Here is a 21,202-nt window from a genome sequence, read left to right as displayed (position 1 = left end):
TCTTGGTCAATATTAGTAACGTAAGCTATTTCCACACGATCGTCGACCTTGTGAACTGATTTAATCTTAGTTGCGCAAGATGTAGTTCAGATGTATTCGTTTAAGTTTGAACGAATTTGAAGATGGCTGTATAGTGGAATTGGGAATTTGGACCTCAAAAGTTGAAACTACAGTCCATTTGGTATTTCACTTGTGAAATGTTTGAAACCGATTTACGATGATACGCTACTTTGATACGTATACACGTAATTCAAATGCCATAGTATTTTTTTAGTTAATGTGTCATATTACATTTTTATATCTCACGATAGTCTTCTGCGTTCTAACAGAATTATTCTAATCGTGTATTACAGTATATAAATATTTAAATAATCAAAGCAGTAATTTCTTAATTGTTTTTATGAATTAAAAAAAAGCCGTTAAGTTTATGTCATCTCTTTTTCTAATGTATAAAATTTTAAATTTAGAACTCGATTTTAATTTTAGAAAATTAGCTAACGAATCAGTGACGTTTATTGAAATTTAATAAATTCTAGATAAAGCCGAGATGGCCCAGTGGTCAGGACGCATGCATCTTAACCGATGATTTCGGTTTCAAATCCAGGCAGACCACTGAATTTTTATGTATTGTTTTTCGTGCTCGGCGGTGAAGGAAAACATCGTGAGGAAAACCTACATGTGTCTAATTTCAACGAAATCCTGCCACATGTGTATTCCACCAACCCGCATTGGAGCAGCGTGGTGGATTATGCTCCAAACCTTCTCCACAAAAGAAGAGGAAGCCTTAGCCCAGCAGTGGGAAATTTACAGGCTGCTAATGTAACTGCATAAATCTAGAGTCTTACAAAAACTCAACCTCTTTAATATAATTGAGCATCCATTTGTGATAATTATATGACTTAATCGATATTTGTGTTGGCTAATGGTTTCCGATCCCTTTCCACTTCGGATATTAATGTGGACCATCGTATTTCCGCGATTATAAGTGGGTCCATAGCTTAATGACTTTGAAGATTGGGCTGTGATTTCAGACAGATTATGTAACCTTTAATTAACCCTTAAATAAGACGTCCCGAATCAATACATTCCATAATTTAAGATAAAGTATTGCTTATAGAGTTCAAAACGTATATTTTTATGAATAACGTAAAACCATTTTTGATTCGTCAATATTTCGACTACCACCGTTTCGGAAAGCGGCTTCCAAGAACGACACGAAACGTGCACAGTCGTTTTTTTTTAAAACAAAAACGTATTTATTATATATTTGTATACAACAGCCGTTCTGGAATCTTCTGAATGGGAGGAATTAGTATGAAGAGGAAAATTAAAGGAATATATTGTGGAATAATATGAAATCAATCAATCAATTCGTTCAGAAGTTACACGACCACCTGATGCACAAATATAACGCTACTATTTGTATATAGTAAGCGAACTAGTCAATAATAACTGGTCCCTAACGCCTATATACATTGATCTGTGTCTATAAGAAATAATTCCTTATATCGGTAAAGCGCCATCAGCTTAGGGATATAAAATCTGAAGTTCCTTATGCCTGTAGCTACACTGACTCGTTTACAAAACAAACCGAAACGCAACAATACTGAGTATTGTTGTTCAGCGTTAAAATATGTGATCAGTAGGTGTACCCAGACGCCCAAAGCCCTACAAAGTGTGGACAGTATAATAAGACCTAAACGAGATGCTCCTTGCGGTTTCATGCACATTAAACGTCACCGTAAAGCCCCTTTAATAATGTGTGACGCAATCTTAAACCTTCTTCAATAAATGCACTATCTATTGTAGAAATATTTTCTCAAATCGGACCAGCAGTTCTTTAGATAAGTACGTACTAAAATACAAACAAAGAAACAAAATCCTCTGCCTTATATAGTAGTAGTTTCCGCCCGCGTATTGGAAGGTGAAGTGTTAGCTACTTCATGACCTGTTCTGTAGCATTCACAGTGTATGCAAAAATTCTTGATGATTTTATGAAGTGATAGCGTAATTAAACTAAATTTTGTATTTTTTTTTTTAATTTTATGATCTGTACTGTCAATATACTTAAATGGTAAAATTCTTAAAAAAATTATATTTAAAAAAAAAAGGGAACTTTGTGTGCCTCTTATGCTTAAAGAACTTGTACTTCAATTTGTTGAAAATATATAAAAAAAGATACGGTGTTGTCATAGTTTTGAAATTTTATCAAAACAAATTGCCGAAACCCGGGATCGAACCAGGGACCTTTAGATCTTCAGTCTAACGCTCTCCCAACTGAGCTATTTCGGCGATAAGATGATGCTCGAAATATTAGTTCACAATTAAATTACACTTTTACACTTACCAGAAAATTAAACTTTAAACTTCATACCTGGTAGTATTGTTTGTATTCCGATTTGAAGAGAGAAAGAGAGAGTCAGCCAGTGTAACTACAGTCACAAGGCACGTAATATCTTCTTTCGCTAGGTTGGTGTCGCTTTGGCAATATAAGAAATACTTAAAAATGTATACGATGCTAATATCTATTGACAGTAATCACTTGCCATATAACCCAACTACCAAGTCGATATTGAAAAAACTCTTTTCCGCCCCGTAGGCTATAGCCAGCCTTTATCGATAACAAATATTTGCTCAAATCGGACTCGTAGTAATATAAGCTTGTTCAAATCAAATAAACTCTATACCAATAAAGTTAAATGCAATACGTATATAGAAACTTAATAAACAGTGTGCAACTAACTATCTTAAAGCTTTTAAATAAAATACTTAATCTGAATTCAAAACGAATAGTAAACACTTAATGGAAATTGCTTTTTGATGAAACGCTCTCGATAGCCGTTTTTAAGACACTTAACCTGAATGACTTGACGGGTTAATCGACTTTTATTAATAATGCTTTCAACGATTCGTTAGTTATTCAAAGTTGATTTTGGCACATCCTTAATAAATTACTCGATCGTTGTAATCAAAATTTGGAAAGTTTAAATAAAACATTCATTATTAGGAAATTTAATGTTGAAGCTGGTCGAAACTGGTGTAATCCAGATTTATCGAGAATCTCTAGAACAACAGTATCTGAAGTGTTATTATTTTGAACGAAATGGTTTCTTGGCCTCGTATCGGACTAGATTTCGATTTTCGGATTTATATTTGCTAAAGTTTTGATTACTCATCAAAATAGTTATTGATCTCCAGAGTACTTTTACACGATGGTAATTTGTGTGGAAGCCTATCTGGGTAGGTACCACCTACTCATCAGATATTCTACCACCAAACAGCAATACTTAGTATTTCTTGTATTAGGTTTAGGTGAGTGAGCCAGTGTAACTACATAAGGGATATAGGTTCCAAGTTGAGCGACGCATTGATGTGATGAAAGGATTTTTTACTATTTCATAAAGAGCTAATGTCTATGGACGATAGTGACCACTTACCACCAGGTGGTCCATTTGTCTGTTTTCTCACCTATTGCATTAAAAGGAGTGTATTATATATAGTATAAAACAAAGTCGCTTACAGTGGTCTGTCCCTATATACGCTTAGATATATACAATTACTTTATGTAATTTGATACGGTTTTTTTTTTTAGATAGATTTATTTAATAGGAAGGTTTTAAATTTATATGTATAATACATGCACAATATAGTATAGAAACACAATTTTTGCTCTTACCAACCAAGCAATTGTTAAATGACCGAACAGCTGTGAACGTTTTGTATCAGCATTACACCCGTGCGAAGACGGGGCGGGTCGCTAGTATGAACTATATTATAATTATGAATATAGCATTTAAGCATTTAAGTATACATTTTGAGAAAGATTTCTCACCGTCGTTAATATTGTTGGCATTGCGTTATTGACAGTCTTACAATGCAAGTATAGTTAATTTGTCATTTATTCAATTCCGTTGTCATTGCTATATTATAGATGCTATATAAAATACGAGAATACGCAATTCTGATAATATATATATGACAATATTTTATACTAAAACTTTCTCTGAGAGGCGCTGCATCTTAAGTTTAAAATTTTATGTATTTACCAGCTATTGCTATTGAAAACATAAGAATGATAAAATATAACTCAACCAATACGCCAAATATTGGGCCAAAACATTGGTCTACTTTGGCACTAAATCAACATTGTTAATATATTTCTTTGTATCAAACATGTAATGGCAGAATTGCAAATGAGCTACCTGACAATCAACTGTCACCTTCCTGATAACATATTTAAATCATCTTATGTATTGCTTACACTGATTAACGCACCTTTAAAATCGAAATTCTTTTTTTTCGAATTTCGAATTTCGAAATTTCGAAGGGCTAATTTTTTGTAAAGTGCCAAACCACATGAAAGAGTACTTAGCTAATAGTAATATTTAATTATAGTCATATTTATTTTGGTAACCCCATATATTTTATTTTTGAGGACGGCCAAACCAAAACCGAATTTTATGAAATATGTTATGAAGCTCGAACCTCAACGAAGGACGTAGACTTTTTTTATACCCAAAACCTAATAACCAACCCTAAAACGCGAGGTGGACCCGCAGTCGACAACTAGGTATCTATATGTAAGTATTTCCAGTAATTTCCTGCCTACAATGCTATCTCATGTTAAAGCAATTTCCTTAAAATTCCTAGGAGAGATACATTACACTTCATATATGTACATTACATACACGAATAGGGCGTGCCTGTTCAACTAAGTAACTTAATTGGTTACTTGTTAAATTTATGTATATTTTGAATATTTAATTGGTATTAATATTGACGACCTCCGTGGTCGAGTAGTGTGTACACCGGTTTTCACGGGTACGCCACTCCGAGGTCCCGGGTTCGATTCCCGGCCGAGTCGATGTAGAAAAAGTTCATTAGTTTTCTATGTTGTCTTGGGTCTGGGTTTTTGTGGTACCGTCCTTACTTCGGATTTTCCATAACACAAGTGCTTTAGCTACTTACATTGGGATCAGAGTAATGTATGTGATGTTGTCCAATATTTATTTATTTTAAGGCTAAATCTGATAACTATAATAAAGGAGACATTTATAATTTAGATAACATTTACTCATTCATACTAATATTATACAGTAACGATGTCAGTCTTTCTGCAAGGCATGCATTTAACCACTGAACCGATTTTGATGACATTTGTCAAGCCATAAACTTGAATCTCTAGAAAAGGTATTATAGTCTATTTAATATTTATTTAGAATTCAGGTACATGTGCATCTTATTATTTCTTCGTTATTGCACCAATACTTAAAACTAATTATTATATATCGAATAAACAAAAGCGGCATGAACGCAAAATGGCGGCCTTATCGCTGAAACAGCGATCTCTTCCAGGCAACCTTTGGAGAGACGAATAAATGTGGGAAGGAATACAATTTTCATGTAATTAAAAATAATTGCGAATAAATAATATACTGGATTTAAATAATACACGATACACACATAAATATAAATAAATACATACATAAATAGCTATGTCTAATACATGTAAACTTATTCAAATATAATACATACAGACATACCCATATAATATAATACATATCTCTGAGAAATTAATAAGTTTTATAAACATCACTGCGGATTCAACTAATCTAAAACACACGTTCTTAATTCTGTTCCCAAGTGTCAAATTAATTCAAATACAAAACTTTTCAAAACAAAACATAACCATTAATGGTACAAAGTACTCCGCAAAAGTATCATAGTCTCACGTAACTCGAATCAAAACTAAATGCAATTTTAGTGTTTATGGGTCGTAAAGCCTGCCTCCGCTTTGAAGGCGCGGAACTAATTTTAAATTCTTAAGAACTTACAGTTGAAGTGGGCATACATTTGCGATTGAATGAACTACAACTGCGTACAAATTAGCATTGAAACTTGCATCTATATAAATACAGTATAAATATAATTTTGTACTTAAAATTGTATATTTAATTATAGGAAAACCAATAATCCTATTTTAAGATTAGACAATTTATTTCAAGGACAAACTAATGATAGCTAGTAAAAGCAATATAACACTGCTAAATTTCTTCCTCCTAAGCTTATATACTACTAGTTGAACCCGCGCCTTTACTCGCCCGTTTTACCCCCTTAGGGGTAGAGTTTCTTAAAATCCATTCTTAGCGGATGTTTACGCCCTATAAGGATCCTACGTGCCAAAATTCATGTTTGTAGGTGTTATAGTTTCTGAGGTTTCGTGATTGCTCAGTAAGTGGTATTTCGCTTTTATATATACATAAAGGTTTATTTTAGTCATAAGTATTAAAAATATAAAACTTGGAAAACATTTCTGCTAATGGATTTCAAAACTTTATACCAAATATAAAAGAAAAAGTTTGTAAGGTATTTAGGATCATTCCTGAATAAATAAGGCGATAGAAAAATAAATTAATGCCACTCTAATAATAACAGAATATTTAATTTAAATTTTCGCACGTTGCTTTTAATTTACGATAACTCTTGAGGTATTTAATCAATTGTATTGTGTTAAATGCATTGTATTTAATTTTATAAGGAAATATCGTATCCGTCTAAATATATTTTCAAACTTCTCACAGTTTTGAATAAATATATATAAAAAAAATGTTTATAGAAAACTATCCGTTTACTTTACTCTCAGTCTGTTTGATTTCTTCCGACATTTTTAATAATTATTACCCTATTTCAAACACTAATACTTCTAATGAATCACTCAAATGACGCGTTGGGGAGACTTTGTTTTTTAATATGTAAATATAGCAACCGATTCTTAATCTACCCTATAAGTTATTACGTAACAATAGATACATTAAAAGTCTTAATGGGTATTATATACAGCAACGACCGTCCTCACACTTGAGAATTTATGTAAGCCTATCAAATATATCGCTGAATGAGGGTTTATGTTTACGGTAAACTCATTTGAAATGTTCATGGGTTTAAATACAGTATTATTCATCAAATTAAAACACGTGATTTAAGACCTTTGAGTTTTTTTTATATATGAATTATGAATTCTGTAAATGTCGGTTACTTTGAAAAAAAAAAAAAATTGGTTCCACTTTTAATTCGAATCTGGAACGCATAATTTGCATCCACATAAGCTAGAGTAATTAGACAACGAAGGAAGCTAAACATATTTAGTACGTAGGGGGTTTTTTTAAAGCCTGTCTGGGTAGGAACGAAAACTGCATTATTCCAATAAATTCTATGTAATATATACTATTTTATTTATCACATACTATTTCTTATCGTAACAATTATAAGTGTCTGTGGTGACCACCGTCACCATGTGTAGGCCTATTTCATAATCAGCCTACCTTTATAACAAAAACAGTTATACATACTATAGTTGTACATAATCTAATGATTATATAATATGTATATTTGTACATATATACATAAGAGAAGCAGGTAAAGCTGATAATAAATAGAGGTGACGGGAACGACGTTGATTGAGTCGAAACATTTGTACGGCGCTACAGATTTCGCTCACGTACGAACCAGTTTATTAGTTACTTTGAAAAATTACGTGTCTTTAACGTTGACGCTAATTTTCACGTTATTTTGATACTGCGTGAATCGAAAACGTATATATATACGTATTTATCTACCAACGTGAATAGCTCGCTACGTCGGACATGTTTAACATATTTTTCAAATCGATACGAAGCTTTTGTTTATAATACTAGCGACCAATGAATTCGCACACGAACAAGTCAAAGTCAAAAATCTTTATTCAGTATAGAATTCTTATTGATCGTCAAAAATCTACCACCGGTTCGGAATTAACACCTCGGACCTGAGAAGAACCGGCGAAAGAAACTCAGCGCGATATTTTTTTTTTGTTTTTTTTTTTCCAAATTGCATGTACTAAAATATAATTATTATTTAATTATATTTTAGTTATTTGAAACAACCTGGAGGCGATCATTTCATTCCCAACGTGTGCAGTCAACTAAAAAGTCATTAGAGTTGTAATCCTTTATCCTTTAGCACACAAACGCTCTTTTTATAATTTATAACTGAATAATTTTGAACGTTTTCTGGGATCCTGTTGTAAAAACGTATACATTGCCCCAACATGAAGAGCTAACAGACAGTGTTATACAGATTTTTTTTTAATGGTATCGGCGTAGACTAAGGCGCTGTAAGAAATATGAAGCATTCCTTACATCAACCAATGCATCACTAAACTTGGGAACTAGGATGTTATGTCCCTTGTGCCTGTAGTTACACTCACCCTTCGAAACGGAACACTACAATACTGAGTACTGCTGTTTGGCGGTAGAATGTCTGATGAGTGGGTGGTAACTACCCAGCCGGGATTGCACAAAGTCCTACCACCAAGTAAAGATACATTATAAATAAAATATTATATATTTATATATTTTTTGATAGTGCTCTTCCTATTTCAAGGATTTTTTTGCATGAAATTTCGATTTGGTCATATCTTCTAAAGTATCATCTTTATTACATGCCCAAGATAAATAATTTAAGTAGTAAAGATAATTTTCTTCAACTCGTTATACTGTAATGTTTTACTTATCTATAATAGATAAAAATTGTGTATTTTTAAGACCTAAAACTTTCTATTTTTTTATTTTGATTTATCGCCTAAGGTTTAACCTGCGAAGCCATTTAAGCCTATATAATTTTTTTCCTTGAGAAAACATCGTTACAGTTAAACCATTTAAAAAAAAAAACTAAATCCATTGCGTAGCTTAGAACAAAGCAATATTGCAGACAAAAACGGAATAATATTATCTTATACTATTGATAGATATAGATGACGTCATTAAAAAATCAATTACCACGAAACATCCAAATACGATATATACGATAAGTTTCAAATCTATGTATATATTGAAATTTAATAACTTTTCCACTTGAACAATTTCTTAGTTCAAATCAGCTTACACAATAAACATTTATCGATGCGAGGACGTCGTGACCCGCTTCGATATTACATATACTTGTAAGTCAATCGCTTGCCAATAATTCATCATCTCAAGAATAGTATATTGTATTGCAGAGAAACGGGAGACGAGGTATTTATCCAACTTTGTTACTTGCAAACTATCTTCTATGTTAATAATATCGTGTGTCTACGATAGACCCGTACATTTTTTTTTTATTAGCATTAGCAGCCTGTTAATTGTCCCACTACTAAAGGCCTCCTCTCCCTTTTAGGAGAAGGTTTAGAGCATATTCCACCACGCTGCTCCATGCTGGTTTCCTCACGATGTTTTCCTTCACCGCCGAGCACGAATTGTAAAACAATTAAGTGCATAAAAGATTAATTATAAATACAAATTAAGCTCATGAAAATTCAGTGGTGCCTGCCTGAGTTTGAACCCGAAATCATCGGTTAAGATGCACGCGTTCTAACCACTGGGCCATCTCGGCTCTTGATCCGATCGAAACCTACCCACAATTATAGATTTATTTATTTAATTCTCGTATGTCCAACAAAAGATACACACTAAATACATATTCTTAAAATTAAACAATATAAGGGTTACAAGTTGTGCGCTCCTTCAATTATAAGAGACCACGGCGTGCACTAAATAATAATTTAAATACAATTAAGATAAAAAGTGAAAAAAAATATATATACGTAGCAGTAAAAAACTAATATAAATAAGTAACTTAAGAATTAAGAATAGCTTATTAATTTTTTTTTTTGTATTAGGTTTAAAGTTTAGTTAGACACACTGAATTTGGACAAAATGTAACGATGAATATCGAGGTCATTATTATTTCTAGAAAGTATGTTATATTGTCTACAGAGCCTTGGAACAGCAGCGTTATGGCCTTAGTTTGATTGAAATGTAGGAATATTAAATAAGTTATATGCTTTTATACGGGGCATACGAGAAGGAGCATTAACTTGAATATCGTTAAATCGTTAGAACATAATAATTTTTTAGTCGACAACATATTGCAACCCCGGTACGAGAAGTGTAAGTAATAAGTGTCTGAAACAACCCTTTTCTTGGTGCAATAACCGTAACACATAGATTCCGTAAGATGGCGTGAGTGTCATTACGGTTTCGGCGCGAATCACGGCGACGCTTAGAATGTCAAAGTTGTCAATGCTTCTCCTGAAAAATTGGATTTTCGCAAAAGTGACGGTCTCGCACCGGCGGTGCATTATTCGCTTTATCGAGATATTTCGATTATAAATCCATAACATTTAATGACATGACTGTTCACCGGGCCATGTTTGACGTTTACCTGCCTTCAGAAAGTTTGCCAAATAATCATTTCGATAAATTATAGATCAAAGTTTGTGAAAAACTTATATGCTATATTGAAAGTAAAGGATGAACCGTATTTGTTTATTTTTATTTTATTTTACATGACCAAAGCCGGGCTTTCAACATGAAAGCCCGGCTTTGGTCATTTATTTTGGTCAATTATTATTATATTTTCCAACATAAAAGACATGTTAGTATTTCTAACATTATTAAAGAGGTACCGATTTAAATATATTTGTCTTTCAAGCGATTCATCCATTTGTGATTTTATAATCAAATAAAAAGCCTTTATAATCCTACCATGTCTATTTGTCAGATTGTCTTGTTTCCCCGCTTTCATAAATTCGGTAAACTTTTAAGCCCGTCTATAGAAAATTGGTCGGGTCAGACGGAGGAATTAATTATATCAATTTAAATTTTTGTTCGTTTATACTTAATTCGAATGTGATTTACTTATTTAAATTTAAAGCTATTAAAAATTATTCTTTCATTAAAATTTTTAATTTAATTAAATTTATAAAATAAAATTTTAAAGAGTAAACTTTGATATAACCTTTAATAAGCGATGTAGCAAAAAACATTAATGTCTATTAATATTCCGTTTGAGCCGAGATGGCCCAGTGGTTAGAACGCGTGCATCTTAACCGATGATTTCGGGTTCAAGCCCAGGCAGGCACCACTGAAATTTCATGTGCTTAATTTGTGTTTATAATTCATCTCGTGCTCGGCGGTGAAGGAAAACATCGTGAGGAAACCTGCATGTGTCTAATTTCAACGAAATTCTGCCACATGTGTATTCCGCCAACCCGCATTGGAGCAGCGTGGTGGAATATGCTCCAAACCTTCTCCTCAAAGGGAGAGGAGGCCTTTATCCCAGCAGTGGGACATTTACGGGCTGCTTATGTTATGTTATGTTATATTCCGTTTTAGGGGTTGGTTGTTAGGTGTAAGGTTTAAAAACTATCTTATTTCCTTGCGTTTGGCTAAAACTTACTTCATTCTATCTCATTAAATCAATTTTTTTTTAATTCGATCATTGGTTCGGCCGTGAAAGCTTAACAAATGTTACATATATATTTATAATAATAGTATAAATATGTTATAGAAACTAGTAGTTAAAACATCCTTCAATACATTATAGACATGATTAATTTAGTTCCTTCGAGTATTATAACAGTGATATCCGCCATCTTGGATTTAATATTGCCATATTGCTTTACATAGTCTATGACACGGAAAACTAGCACAAAACAACCGAAACCCCAAGTCTCAAACTATGATTAGTAGCTTAGCTACTTCGATTGGAACACATGAGTACACTTACATACATCGTGCTCGGAATTCAAAAGAAATATCGTGACCAGACCAACGTTTATACTGTACTCTACCTCATGTACTTATATCAACCAACATGCAGCTAAGCATCTTGGTGGAATAATCTTAAGAACTACCGAGCGGACGGACTCTTTCAGGCTGTACTTGTTATACAATTTATATAATATATTTGTAAATCCCACAAGCGATTGTGACTTTTTTATTTTTTCCGGCGTTTCGATAGGTGTGAGCCGAGATTGCTCAGTGGTTGGAACATCTAACGTTTAACTGAAGATTGTTGACCAAACCGAGCACGCTCCCTGAAATTTTCGTATGCTAATTTGTGTTTGTAATTCATGTCACGCTCGGCGAAACCTGTAAATGTAGGATGAAGATCATTTCTATATATACATTTCTATGTTTACCAACAGCAATGGAGCATCGCAGATTTTAACTCCAAATATTCTCCTTATAAGGACACAACGGATGTATTTTCTCCATCGACTATCTCTTGTCGACACTTAAAAGTAACTGAACGAAAAACTCGACTGTCGAAAAAAATCCACGAATATTTCCTTTTATTAAATTTTTTAAGGTATTTCACTTGGGAACAAGCGCTAAAAGGCTAAGTGCGTTTTATTTACATTTTAATTGTCAGCCAAAACATAATTATCATCCGTATCTTCACAGAAGCTGCGTAAGGTGAAAATAGTGCGACAGTCAGACGACGCTGCGTAAGCGAATAAAATATATCACGCGAACTTAAGCCGCGTTATAAAGATATAAGATATATAATTAAATATTTCACTTTGCTTATATATATAGCTATAATTATAAAGCTTACTGCGATTACGACTAACTCGTTACTCGAGGTAAATACTCTCAGATGCAGTCAACACTGATATTGTAAGTTTAATATTTGACTTACACATACATAGAGCACTCTGCTTACTAAAAATAACGCTATTCACTACAAGAAATCATCCAAACAAAACCAACCTATTATGTTACACAAAGAAAAGGTCGTATTATTTTTCCATAGCTTACATTCTAGCCTCTGATACGTCCATTAAAATTCGAATAAAAACATGCAAAATAGCTACTCATTTCGCGATTGTTACTCGCTAATGACTTCGAGCACTCAAATCGTGTTCAATTCGGTCGTCATAATGGCAGCCAGGGAACCTTGAAATGATACTATAAAACGACACTCAGGTCGATTTAGAGATTGATAAGTAAGTCTTGATATTTGGCATCGCTTATAATTATCGATCGCTACATTGTAACGTGCTATCTGTAAAACGCATTTATACACTACACAACACGCTACACAAGGGAAAATACCTTGATGAACTAGAAAAGGTTTAGTTGGAATTATAATCCCATTGCTTTTTATTTTAAAAAAATTGAATTCATCGAATTAGCTAAATTTAAAATATATCTTTAAGTATGTATGTAATTAGGTAAGTATGAGAACTGCAAGATGAATTACGACGCTTTTATTTAATTCGGATTATACAAATTGATATTTTAATAAAATTGTTCACATACTGTGAAATGTATATTAAAATAATAACTGTTTGTTTAATTAAGTTACAATTACTGTAAAAAATAAAAATGCTAAGAGCTTATATTCCAAGTATTCCGAGTAGTTAACTGTAAACTAAGGATTATGTAGAATTTATCCGGATCCATTAGTTTTTCAAGGGTTTTCTTTACCACCTCGTACAGTTTATTAATAGAAATTTTCAGTGTTAAGAGAACAAGAACTACTGTTATATCTATCTTACCCTCTAGGATCTTGATTATGTTAATTATTTGTTTGTTTCGTAAAACTAGATAGAATTTTCAAACATACAAAATCATGGATTATAAACCAATATGACATTAATCAAATCATTATACATGCAAAAGTTTATAAGACTAAAAATATATAATTTAATTTCATTCAAACTATATTATCTTCTAAAATGTATCAAAACTGTTCAGGCGTTATATAACAAAAAGAAAAGTGATGTTTTTAACACCTCGTGTAAAACTATCTATAGATACAATACTGACTCAAGTTTGGATTGAGTTTATTCACACGGACACTTTCGTCGAAAGTAGTATACGCTTAGATTGTGCTTAGTAACACGTAAACATGTACACTGCACTAATATGAGTAGTCCGGGGAGTAGTTGGAAAAACGTGAAACTCAATGTGGCACAGAATCCAAAGAAATCAGATTGCATTCTTAATTATCTTTCTCAGAATAACGAGACGCTTAAACGAGACAAAGGTAAGTGCACATTAAATTATATAAAGTACGATTCCAAGATGATGTAAATATTTAAGTTGGAAATTAGTTACACGTTGATTTTTATTTTATTAAAAATTGGCATTTTTATAAATAGACACAATTAGAGGGAAGGGAAATTGAAGGGCACAGTCCCTCAAAATTATTTCCATAATGTAAGACTGTTTGGGTTCAAACACGATTATTGTGAACGTTCATTTGTTTCATTGCCATTGTCATTAAATGAAGTCTTTAGTGTTGCCGGTTATATTTTTGTCATATCAGTAGGCGGAATACCTGCTTACCTGCCACCAACTTTGTGTATCTAAGGTCCTTTGTGCATGTTACAATAGTTCACTCACTCTTTAATCTAGAACGCAACAACACAAAGTATTGTTGTTTGGCGGTATAATATAAAGTGGGTGCTAGTTTGTATACATTACTTTTTTTACATTAGCAGCCTGTTAATTTCCCACTGCTGGGCTAAGACCTCCTCTCCCTTGAGGAGAAGGTTTGGAGCATATTCCACCACGCCAATGCAGGTTGGTGGAATACACATGTGGCAGAATTTCGTTGAAATTAGACACATACAAGCTTCCTCACGATGATTTCCTTCACCGCCGAGCACGAGATGAACACGAACACAAATTAAGCATATGAAAATTCAGTGGTGTCTGCCTAAGATGAACGCGTTCTAACCACTGGGCCATCTCGGCTCCAAATTCCATTGCCAATATTAAATGAAAAACTGTTACGACATTCAAAGGATAGCTGAATAGACCATCGGACAGAGTTTGCTTTATAATATAAACCTATCGTAAGTTACGTCACAAATTCAAAACCGCGGTTTTAACATTGATGTATTTTATTACAAGGGTTACTATACTACTAATTAATAGGTCACCGAGCGACCTAATTGCCTATTTATATCGTGGTTTATTGAAAATTATAGGTTTTAACATGAAATCAATTTGCGACAAATTATGGCATGGACGAAACGTTTCATGTCAAATAATCCCATTAATCTTTTCAGCGTATTTGAATTTATTTTGATTTAAAATAAGAAGTATTCGTTATGAATTCGATTATTATATAACGTATTGTGTAATCACGTTGCTGAAAGTGCCTTAAAATCTATCAATCTATTAATAATATAATATGTACCTACAAATAAATAATTGAAGCCGATGGCGATGGATTTGGATAACATGACACTATGACTCTAAAGTGACAAAATTAAACATTGCTAACCACTCTCATGTACCGAAATTTTTCCAAGATTGTTTTATCTTTATTTGGGTGAAATATTAAAAATCTACTTTGGAATAACTTTTATTTTTGGGAGTGAGTTTGAAAACTTCTTTGAGTGTGATGAGAGTTAAATTTATAAATGTAATGTATTAAATATACAGGTTGGGATCATCTGTAACACTCAAATTGTTGCAAATGCTGTATAGATTTGAGTACTCCAAAACAACTAACTTCTAGAGTGCAGCGGATTAAACTAATTCCATGCATACTCAAGAGTACCTTCATCATATGTAATATCGGGTTGTAGTATAAAATAATCGTTGATCAGAAATACTCAAACGCATTAATGGTGGATTAATTTATTAATAGGTGGAGAGTGTACTGTTCCATAATCTGACGATTCGTGTGTTCTGAGCGTACAAAGTGGCAGGACGTCGTCTTGAACGACATCTGGACATTCTTGAGCGTTGTTGATTTTTATTTAGAAACTAATATAATTTGCCGATACCCAAAAGCCGAAGTAGCCAAAATCGTGTATAAAGTTATGTGCTTGCTGCTGGAGTATGATGATTGACTTTTTCAGCATATATTATTTTTTTCACTTACAAATATTTATATATCTTTGAATTCCATAAATTCAAATTTCCTTAGGAGAATCCTCCTCCTCTGACAACACAGGCACAAAATGAGTATAGAGATATTATGTCAATGAGTTAAATACCTATATATATATATTTCTAACCGTCAGATGAAAAATACTTCTCAAAATAATCGCCAGGTTTTTTGCTAGTACAGCTGAACCATCTGTTTAAAAATCTGACACGCTCGAGTATTTCGATACGAAGATTTTATTTTTTGGCATTTTCAAAAATTCTCTACGAGTTAACGTCACTTTCGAATCGTCAGTCTTTTGAGTCATAGCATTTTTAGAGTTAACAGTACACCCCTCTCAATTTCTGACATACCCTCTAAATATCTGACGAGGCCGAATCACTTTTTTTCTACCATTTTCTACCAGTCCCTAGGGCTAACCGCAGCACACAAGCTGACAGATTAGTATACCTTTCTTATCAGACTTTGAACTAAACTTAAACTATCAATATGTGACTCGCTTGTATTAGAGTATTTTCATGTAATTGTTTTTTCTTTACAGTTTGGTGGGATGCTCTAGATGCTCTCACCTCTTTAAGGGGAAACATTATATAATCATCATCATGATCAGCCTGTGTTACTCCACTGCTGGACGCAGGTCTCTGCCATGTTCTACCAGCCACTTTCCGTATATCGTCGCTCCACCGTGCCGCAGGGCGTCCTACGCTTACTATGCTTGCCGATTCGCGGTCTCCACTCCTAAGAACCTTCTTGCCCCAACGGCTATAATAATCTTTTGTATTTCAAGACAACTGATTTTCAAAATACAATATTCCCACGACCAAAACCGAAATCGTAATCGGAATATTATTTCTTCAAGTATGCTTAGCACTTTTGAATCATCTTACACTGTTGAATTAAATATAAAGCTGCCACCGACCCGGAAAGTATTGAATACAATATTTTTATTAACTTAAATAGAACACTAAATACACAAAATGGCGACCTCCGTGGTCGAGAACTGTGTACACCGGTTTTTATGGGTACACCACGCCGAGGTCCCGGGTTCGATTCCCGGCCGAGTCGATGTAGAAAAAGTTCGTTAGTTTTCTATGTTGTCGTGGATCTGGGTGTTTATGGTACCATCGTTACTTCTAATTTCCATAGCACAAGTGCTTTAGCTACTTACATTGGGATCAGTTCAGATCAGTTTTTATGGGTACACCACGCCGAGGTCCCGGGTTCGATTCCCGGCCGAGTCGATGTAGAAAAAGTTCGTTAGTTTTCTATGTTGTCGTGGATCTGGGTGTTTATGGTACCATCGTTACTTCTAATTTCCATAGCACAAGTGCTTTAGCTACTTACATTGGGATCAGAGTAATGTATGTGATGTTGTCCAATATTTATACTTATATTACAAAAAATTATTAATTCAGTCACATTAAACTCATCAAAAATTACATAAATAATAAATTTTATTCAAAGGCTAATATTTACACTGAACAATCAGTTACTGATTTAAATTTATTTCATTAATTATTCTAATTATGTTTAATTCTAGACTAACTATTGGAACACAGTTTTAATGGTTTAAATGTTAAAATTACTATCCTACGAACTACTTTAATGGTGGTAGGGCTTTGTGCAAGCTTGTCTGGATAGGTACCGACCACTCAGATATTCTACCCCCAAACAGCAATACTTAGTTTTGTTGTGATTCAGTTTGAAGGGTGAGTGAGCCAGTGTAACTACAGCCACATAAGATAGTATAGATCAAAGTTGGTAATAGATCTCAAGGTTGGTGGTGCATTGGTGATGTAAGGAATGTTTAATATTTCTTGCAGCGCCATTGTGTATGAACGCTGGTGAACACTTACTATGAGTTAGTCCATTTGTCCGTCCACATGCAGCATAAAAAAATTACTTTTATATTTATCTTACTAATGACTACATTTCTGATACGAAATAATAACAAAAGAGATCACTGCTTTGTGGAATATTGAATGAAAAATCATTGTTTTTTCTTTTGTAGTCTTGACTTATAGTTTATTGGGAGGTTTTCCCAAATCAAAATATTCTTTATTCAATTAGAATAGTCATTTAACAAACTTTATTACATACATGTATAAGAAAAGCTACCACCGGTTCGGAATGCAGACTCTACCGAGGAGAACCGGCAAGAAACTCAGTAGTTAATCTTTTACAATTTTAAATTACAAAGTCATATTAGTTAAATACAATTATATATCTATGTATATAATGCATACTGCCTGGAAGTCAACAAGTGGAACTCCACGCTTTTTATTTAAACTTACATAGTCTTGTATTGAATAATACACCTCCTTTACCAACATATTCCTTAAGGTGACCAGCTAGTTTAATATTTTATATAATATTCATCATACCAAATTATCCAAAACGCGCTGGATTTTCTTCTGTAAGTTTAATGTAAATTGCTTTTGTGGTAATTTATTGATAAAAAAAATATTTGTTTAATAAAAAAACACGATAAGATTTATACATCTGATGATGACTATACTCTATCACTAGTTCGCAAAAACGTGACGTAAGTAGTTATACACGTCAGCATCTAAACTAGGTCGTTATGAACATTTCACAATCCATCACTAGTGACGTCAGCTAACTTAACATGTGTTATGAGTGATTATGAATAACCTCTTCTAACTACGGCAGGAATAAAGCTAAGTTAACAGCTAAGCGATTGAATTGACATGATATCGTTAGTAAAGCTCTTGAACAATCTATGATATTCATTATAACGGCATTTTTATCCGACTGCTATGATACGGATGTTTTTACGAATGCTTATACTTTTTTAAAGTATATTCGAGCATAAATCCTTCATAATTGTAAAGACGGATTTGGACATTCCTGTTTCAAAGAGGTATCATGACATGGTTCCATTTAAATTAAATTCCCTCATTCAATATAGAAGCATTACAGTTGTTTGATTGGTAATTAAAAACTACTAGCGGCTCGGAAAAGTAAATACCCTGACAGGAGAACAACCGGCGAATTTTTCAGCTATAATTTTTTTTTGACAAGGTGTAATTGTGTACGTATATGCAATAACACAAAGAAACAGCCTAAGCACGATCGATTAATTCCTAAGGTGTGCTATCAAACAAAAACTTACTAATTCTAAATTTGGCGACAGTGGTATTTTTAACGTTTTCTAGGCTCTTGTTGTAATACCGAATACATTGACCCACGAAAAAGTTTCTAACTATGCAGTCGAGTAAAAGGAGTTCCTAATAATTTTTTGTTTATTCCTTGTACCAATGCTATGAATGATTCTTACAAAATCATTAATATTTTTCTGAACAAACTCAATATTAAAGAATATATTGAGAAGCAACAGTTCATGTCTAGATTCCTTGAAATTTCTTAAAGACCTGAATTTCTTGTTTGACTGATGTTTATTCTTTAAAATAAACATCAGTAAAACAACCGTGATTGTCGTTATATTATTGCTATATGTTATTGGAGTCAGACAGTATTAGATAAGTGGGACAGTGTTGCTATACAAAAAATATATATAAAGGAAGAAATGCTTTTAACAAATTCCATGGAATATGTAAATCTAAGCTGTATTAAGATCTGTTCCTCTTCCGATTGGAATAGACTGCAAGTGAACCAAAACAGGATGCTTTCGCCAAACACAACTTAACAGAGTCATATTTTGACAACTTAATTACTTTCATGGCAATGAATGCGAAATCTGCGATAGATATAAAAACGCTCATCATTTGTTTCCTGATCACAACAAAGAAAATGTACGTTTTTCTAAAATATAGTATGTTACATATATCAACTATCCTTATATCGTCAATGCGTTACAAATATTGGGGTTAAGATGTTATGTCCCATGAGTCTGGAGTTACACTGGTTCAATATTACACTAGTTTTATTCTAAGAGGAAAAATAAATAGATTGCCCTGATCTTTTATCCTCTCTCACCCTACAAGTATAATTGTATAGGCCCGAACACTAATTACAGTAAAAACTCTGTTAATTCCCGCATCTATAAGAACTCGTTCATTTTGTATGGGATATATGTATTTCATTCATCCGAGCCACCATTAAAATGTTACATTTATTCGTAATTGGTAATAAAAAAATGTAAATCACATCTACGCACCCACACACACACACAAACATTACTCCTATAGAAAAAAACACACACATACCATATCATTAATATCAGATTTAAATTCAACACCATACCGAAGCATAATTATTATCATTTATTGTCATATATCAAAAATAATTATATAACCTCTTATTTGGCTATACTCTGATCACTAAACTATTATACCAAAAATATATATAAAATCACTTATGGTGGGCAGCTACTATGTGTAGCTAGTGGTCTCAAATTCACCGGGTGAATAAAAATTTTTTAACTTCCCGTTCGCAGCGTCACTTGCCATGTCCTATCTAAGCAATTCATGAACTGACTTCACACAAAAAAAAAAAACAATGAAATCGATCTAACTGTTGAGGAGTAGAGCTAATAATAATTTTATATAAAGAAAAATTTCGGCTATCATTCTTTAAACCAACCTATATCTAAAATTGATTCTAAGAAATTTCTTGAAATATTGTCAAAATTAATGCTTTTTTCATTCGTCCTTAAGATTTTTTTATTATTATTTATGTACCTGATAGTAAATGGTCACGAGCGCTCATAGACATTGGTGCTGAAAGAAAAAATAACCATTCTTTACAACGCAAATGGGCCACCAACCTTGGGAACTAAGATATGACCCTTGTGCGGGTTACACTGGGACTGGAAGGGTGATTGCACCCTTTAAGCCATTGTAGTCCAATAACACTTAGCATTGCTATTTGGCAGTAGAATATCTGATGGGTGGTACCTACCCGGACGGGCTTCCAATAATAAAACAAATCAAAGGTGAGGCTATCATTTGTTATCGTTGCGTAGCCATCCAGTTAGAATTAGAATTAATCTTCAGTATATGCAAAACTATATAATGACTGAAAATGCTAATTGATCAAAATGTTATATGTAAGCCGAGATGGCCCAGTGGTTAGAACGCGTGCATCTTAATCGATAATTTCGAGTTCAAGGCAGGCAGGCAACACTGAATTTTCATGTGCTTAATTTGTGTTTATAATTCATCTCGTGCTCGGCGGTGAAGGAAAACATCGCGAGGAAACCTGCATGTGTCTAATTTCAACGAAATTCTGCCACATGTGTATTCCACCAACCCGCATTGGAGCAGCGTGGTGGAATATGCTCCAAACCTTCTCCTCAAATGAAGAGGAGGCCTTTAGCCCAGCAGTGGGAAATTTACAGGCTGCTAATGTAAAAAATGTATGTATGTAATGTTATATGTAATATTATATGTTTTGTTAGTCAATGCAAACTATGAAACATTTCTCTACGTATTTAAATGTATATATACGAGTGTATGCATCTCATATATAATACATATAGCTAATGGATGGAAGTAGA

The 21,202-nt window shown here is 33.2% G+C and overlaps 1 non-coding gene across 1 annotated transcript; it reads right to left on the bottom strand.

Moving 5' to 3' along the window:
• Positions 1–2,219: 2,219 nt before the first annotated feature.
• Positions 2,220–2,292, bottom strand: Trnaf-gaa. The gene has a single exon. It is a non-coding gene; the product is annotated as a tRNA-Phe (tRNA).
• Between the last annotated feature and the right edge of the window lie 18,910 nt (positions 2,293–21,202).

The sequence above is a fragment of the Vanessa atalanta genome, chromosome 2 (assembly GCF_905147765.1).
Source record: "Vanessa atalanta chromosome 2, ilVanAtal1.2, whole genome shotgun sequence".
Taxonomy (NCBI): Eukaryota; Metazoa; Arthropoda; class Insecta; order Lepidoptera; family Nymphalidae; genus Vanessa; species Vanessa atalanta.
The sequence above is the reverse complement of the archived record's forward strand: the minus strand, read 5'-3'. Positions and strand labels throughout refer to the sequence as shown.